Source organism: Rosa chinensis, chromosome 7 (assembly GCF_002994745.2).
Source record: "Rosa chinensis cultivar Old Blush chromosome 7, RchiOBHm-V2, whole genome shotgun sequence".
Lineage (NCBI taxonomy): Eukaryota > Viridiplantae > Streptophyta > Magnoliopsida > Rosales > Rosaceae > Rosa > Rosa chinensis.
The window spans coordinates 27,058,693-27,064,692 of record NC_037094.1 but is presented as its reverse complement, the minus strand read 5'-3'; the positions used below and the strand labels follow the sequence as shown (position 1 = coordinate 27,064,692).

Here is a 6,000-nt window from a genome sequence, read left to right as displayed (position 1 = left end):
GGTGGATTACCTTCAGTTCTAGCCCTAGCTGCCGAGCGGTTGGTGTGCGGCTGTGACTCCACTTCCTGCTCCAACATTAGTCAAGGCAGGGGGTGGGCCCATTCCTAATAGTTCTGGTGGGTTCAGCGGTACCTGCATCTGTATGATTGGTACGGGTACCAATCTGCCAGTATTGGGTCGATTGCGTCTGGTGCTCCGCGATTGTTCACTCTGTGCTGGTTTAGCGTGTGATACCCTGAACCCAAAACAGTGGGGTTTTATTTTTTATTGTTGTTATTGTTTTGTTTTAGTATCACTTATCTAGTGCTACTTTAGTCTTTTCTTCTTTTATTATTACTTTGACATAAATGTTTCAGATATGTATACATATATATATATATATATATATATATTTGTGTGTGTGTGTTTTTCTATATTATATTTATATCTATATTTAGATATTGATTGGAGGAATTGGGATAAGTGTTTGGCTGGCTGACTAAGGAAAAAAAAAAGAATAGAGGGAACACGGGGGAGAGAAAAGAAAAGAAAGAAGGGAAGGGGAAACAGCGAACAGAGGAGGAGAAAGGGGGAGAGAAAAGAAGAAGGGATTTGAGAAAGGGGGAGAGAGAGATAAAAGAAGAGGGAATTTAGAAAAAAGAACGAAGACGGGGGAGAAGGAAGATTAAATGTTTAGGAAACAAGGGTGAGGGAAAGAGAGAGATTCGTAGCTGTGAGAAACCGAATAAGGATAAGAGCAAGTATTACCAGGAAGTTTGGGAAACGAATTTCGAGTTGGGGTGTTGTTGATGTCTTGCATTTTTGAGAGAGAGAGTAGGAGAGTCTAAGGGCTTTTGTCATAGACTGCAACCTGGGTACTTCCGGTTTTGAGGGAAGTAAAGCTAGAGGGTTTCGATTATTATTCAGAAGTGAAGGGCTTCCTTTTGGGTTGTCTACTGTCTTGATTGTTTTGCCTTACAGTGAGTGACTCTTTTGATTACAATTTTTCTGCAAATTTCTATTTCTCTATTGGTCTTGTTTGGATTGCTTGGATTTTTAATCATGGTCTTGTGAAATGGTTTCCGTTGTGTATTACTTTTCATAGTGAAGTAAATTATTTCCAGAAACTTGATGCTTTTGTTAAATTGTATAGTGGTCATGTGACTTCCTTATTTGATCTTATTTTTCTCTTGTTATCGATCGCTATCGAAATTAGGGAAGTTCCTATTGCGAAATTGTTCATATTGTTATCTTTGGTTGTTCTTGCCTTTTCTTTTACTTTGGCAAATGTTTTAGACCTATTGTCAAGTCCTCTGATTCCTAACATGGGATAAAGTTGGTTAGACTTTCATTTTGTTTAAATGTCAGTTTACCAAATGTGTGTGCTGTTTTATGGAGGGAAATTTATGTTCTGTTATAACTTGGTTGGTCATACTATTGATTTGATTATTTTGTCAATTGGTTTTGGGTAGTTCAATCGTGTTAGTTTTCCATCTTAGTCTTTGATTTCCTGTTATTGTGACTTCTATAGGTTTCTTTTTGAAATTGGTATCCTTGTTGTTATTATGTCTCTTGTTTCCACAATTCCTGACCTTTGGCCTTGGCTTTCCTACTTGATGGACTACCTACATTAGGTTGAGTTTTATCATTGGTGAAATTCGAGTTCTTAAGTGTGGTTTGATTCTAGTGTGCTTGTACGATACGAACTCTACCTTTTGATTTCCCTATTTGTGTGGTGGGAGCACGAAAACTATATATTATTTTAGAATCCTCCAGCCAGTAGGAGAGTGGTACTGGCAATGTGCACATTACTATTATGACGTGACCATGTTTGGCACGATCATTTGGGTTGTGGTAACCCATTTTAGCTAACGGGTTTGCAGTGGCATTCTCAATATTATTTTAGTTAACGGGTTTGCAGTGGCATTCCCATATGATAATGTAGTGGCATCTTGAATTGATTTATGAACTTGCAGTGGCAGCTTGGTTCCTTTCGGTGAATTGTTTTGATCATGCTTCAAGTGGGAGTGTTTGGTTACTAACCGATTATAGTTTGGTGTTAAGTTGTGGGATGGTTTTTCTTATAAAAGTGCGTACTTGGAAAGTGTGTGAATTTTGTTGCTGCATTTGACACTGAGATTATTTCTTTATCATTCGAGTCATTCACTGAGCGTGTTTTTGGTCACTACTCGTTTATTTGTGTTTGCAGGTCATATTAGATTTCTATTGAGAAGAGTTTGGGCTGAGTATAGTCGAGAGCAGGATTTCTTTATCATTTTCTTTTGTAAAAACAAAACCATATTGATTTGGATTGTAAGTACTATTTGGAGTACTTTTTTTTTGTGGTTTGATCAGAAATCTTGTTATAGTAAATCTCTTACTTTCTTTGGTTTAAATTTTGGGCCGGGTAGTTACATAGCGTTTGCCTCCAGCGCCTTTTTTAGTTCGTCGAATTTTGACATCAACGTTGCCACCTGCTTTTGGGCCTCGGCCTTCTCTCTGCGTTCCTGTTCACGCTCCCTGTTTTCCTTGTGGAGGTCCGTCAATGCCACCTCATACATATCGGCGAGATCCTGGCCTGGTGGGCGACTACTGCCTGGTCGGGCCTCTGCTGCAGTTTGGGTAAACAGGACTTGGGATGAGCCCTGGGGTTCCACGCTAGGGTTGACCGGAGTGTTAAATAGTGCTCGGTTAACGTTAACCGCTGGGTTAATGTTAGCCGTGAGGTTGGTGGCCGGGATGGGGGTTGGCAGATTGATCCGCTTGCTCCTCAGTGTTTCTCTCGCTACTGTTGGTCATGGTGATTGTTGTGGTGGGATGACCTTTTGTTCATTAGACGGCACTAATGTTAATGTCTAAGATTGAGTGGTGCCCAAGTCTTGGTTAACGTTGGTCTGGTGGGCAGATCGCTACTTGTGATATTCTCAGAGCTTTCGCTATCTGTCAAATAAAATACGAAGGGCGTTAGAGGGAGACTGCGCGGGGCGGTATTCTCTTCTCCGATGCCTAAGTTAGTCAATGTATTTATGTTGACAGAATAACAATAGGTAAGTAGTAAATGCGTAACTAATGAGGAGAGATGAGAGAACTTTTTATAGGTGGGGGAATGGGCTGAGCTCTTCCATGTTTTCAATGTGGGACTGATATGCTTCAGTTCCTAGCTTCTGGAGCCTCTGATGCTATCCTGGCGCGGCACGTCAGCGGTGATCTGGGGGTGAGCCGGGGCTCAAGCGGTAGCCTGCTTGGCTGTGTTTCCATAGGTCACTCCATTGGTGGGAGTTGGTACCGCTGGTGGTAACATGAGCGTGACTCATTATAACTAATTATGCTTGGCAAATGTTCATGTAAGTACAGTAAGGCTTTGAAATTGTTTGTTTTTCGATGTCATAGACACCAAAATCAGAAACAGGTTCGGAACCGTTGTCTACCCAATCATAATCTTGGTTGAAGTATATGCAATTTGATTTGCATCCCAAAAAATTTGAAGCCAACACTGATATTGACGAATTATCACCCACAAAGAGAGCAACATTATCTAGTGTTTCTTTCTCAATCCACTCACACTTGTCGGAACTCAATTTGAAAACTTTGAATTTCAATGGTTCATGTGAAAATCCTTTTCTCGAGCGGTCCTCATGCCTATGAACCATCAACAATTCTTTATCGATTGAATAAACCAAATACTTCTTGAATCTGAACTCCAATCTTGATAACGTTGTGTGTTCAACCAATTTTGGAGTTGATGAGTTCGCGGACCGAGAATCTATACCAAAAGAAAAAAGTACTCCTTACCTGCATGAATAGCATAGAAATTTTCCTGATCAACCTGAACAACTTCTTCAAAGCTGGTCCATTCTACATTGTCAGATTTAACATAATTCCATGTCGTGTCTTTCCCAAGCCTTAAAAAAGCCAAATTGCCACTCTCCCCGTATATGACTACAATGGCGCAATTTTTTGCATTTAATATTGGGTCCGATGTAATGGTGGCCTTGTAGACATAATAGTTACAATATTCCGCAAATTTGATCATGAACATAAAGAGGTGGAAGGCGAATAATTGAACTTTTTTCGTCTGACCCTTTAACCCTACGAAATGGGTTTATTAGCGTCACTCTGAAATCTCTTTCCACGGTTATTAGCCATCCCTTTGTAGATCCACAAAATCTCTTATTTGGGAGACTTACTTGATGAAGAAACGTATTATCCAATACGTTGTATAAATTCCAAGTGTACTTTTCTTCGCTGGGAATCAGTAGCAATGGATGTTGATGAACAGAACCACACATTTTGGGGGGTGTATTCAATTCAGATTTTAAAGATTTTGTTTGAGTTTCTATAATCCATGGATTTACTTAATCCACGGATTGTTTAAATTCTATATGGACTCTGATTGATTATAATGGATTGATTTACTAGTATTTGTTTAGATTTTACAAGTTCTTATGATGTTTTTGGTAGGTTAATTTTTTCTTTCTTTCTTCTTCTTTAAAAGCAATGGATGTATGGATCCAACTATAATGCTATATCAGTGACAAAAACGTATATATATGTGGCAATCTATCATTCTTTATGTTGTGTACTATATGAATAATAAGAGAAAACTAATCAACCAAAATGTTACACAAAAAATAATCTACAAAAGAAACATGTGTGTATGTAACAGCATATTCTGGCTTTAGATGAATATATGTATATATATCGGCACCTGGCTTCGGGTTTAATTCGAAAAAAGAAAAAAAAAAAACATGTATGTATGTATCATCTTAACAATACTATTGAAAGTGAGCTTAATTAACTAGAAGGATTAAGGTTTCCAAAGCTATAGTGATAAAATATATATATATATATATATATATATATATATATATATATTAGATAAGAGCATAGGCAGAGGCAGAGGAGGATAGTGGGAAGATGGGTCACCTATTGAGAGCTGCTTCATCTTGTTTTTTTTTTTTTTTGGTGAAGAGTTTCTTCATTTTTTGAGAATCCATCAAAATCTCTTGGGAAGTGGTTGAATTGTTTTTTAGTTTTGATATGTATAAAAAGCACTATAAAATCCTCCAAAATCCAGCATTTAATAAAATCCTTAAAAATCCATATACTTTTGAATATCTGCATATTTGAATAGATAATTTTAAATCTTAATTGAATACATCAAGATTTTAAATAATTGTTTAAAATCTCAATTGAATACCTATAGACTTTCAAAATACAAAAAAATCTTATAGACTCTTAAATGAATACACCCTCCTTTAGCACATGGGGAGCTCTTATTCTCCTTTGGTACACGATGCAATAGCCGCGACATACAAGAGTCTAATAGTGACACTAATCTCCTCAAACTCGAACATATAAAATACTTGAGCGGTTGTGCCAGATTTGAGAAAGCATGCACACCTGAATCCATTGTTTGCAAGTGAAACTTGAGAAGAAGAGAGATTGAAAGGTGGGCCTTGTTGAACTAATTGTTGTAGTTGACCCTTTTTATAACGTTACTACTATTCCATTAAGGACTAGGTTTCTACTATTCCTTTAGGGATTGGGTTTATACTATTCATTAATAGGTTATTAAGGCGATTGGGAAACATGCGTTAATGCTTCCAAAAATATATGTTATGTCGTATATATTGAGCAAGAAATAAGCTCCAATTAAGGTAAATAATGAAGATTAGTTATATTGTTTAGGAAACTAAGGGGGTCTGGGCCCTCCGAGGCTTGATTTTAAGTTTGCCCGACTAGAGGCGACGTCGTATTGTAGTATAAGAGACCATTTGACCATAGGATACGACAAAATCAGAGACTTAATTATTAGAATGCAGTTAAATACAAGTACATGAGAAAGAAACGAAACCTCATAGAAATGTGCAGGACGCAAGAACCAGCTCCCGCTAGAGATCAAGAAACAAGGCCAATAATGTAGGTTTATGTTTATAGTCTTTCATAGGGTGCTGCTTCTGTAATCATGATGGGGAAAAAATCCAACACTATTTTCAGTATTTTGTACAGAGAATTCGA

At 37.7% G+C, this 6,000-nt stretch overlaps 1 long non-coding RNA gene across 1 annotated transcript; it reads left to right on the top strand.

Moving 5' to 3' along the window:
• Positions 1-803: 803 nt before the first annotated feature.
• Positions 804-2,328, top strand: LOC112180100. Its single transcript, XR_002928070.2, has 2 exons — positions 804-959; positions 2,189-2,328. It is a non-coding gene; the product is annotated as an uncharacterized LOC112180100 (long non-coding RNA).
• Positions 2,329-6,000: the final 3,672 nt, after the last annotated feature.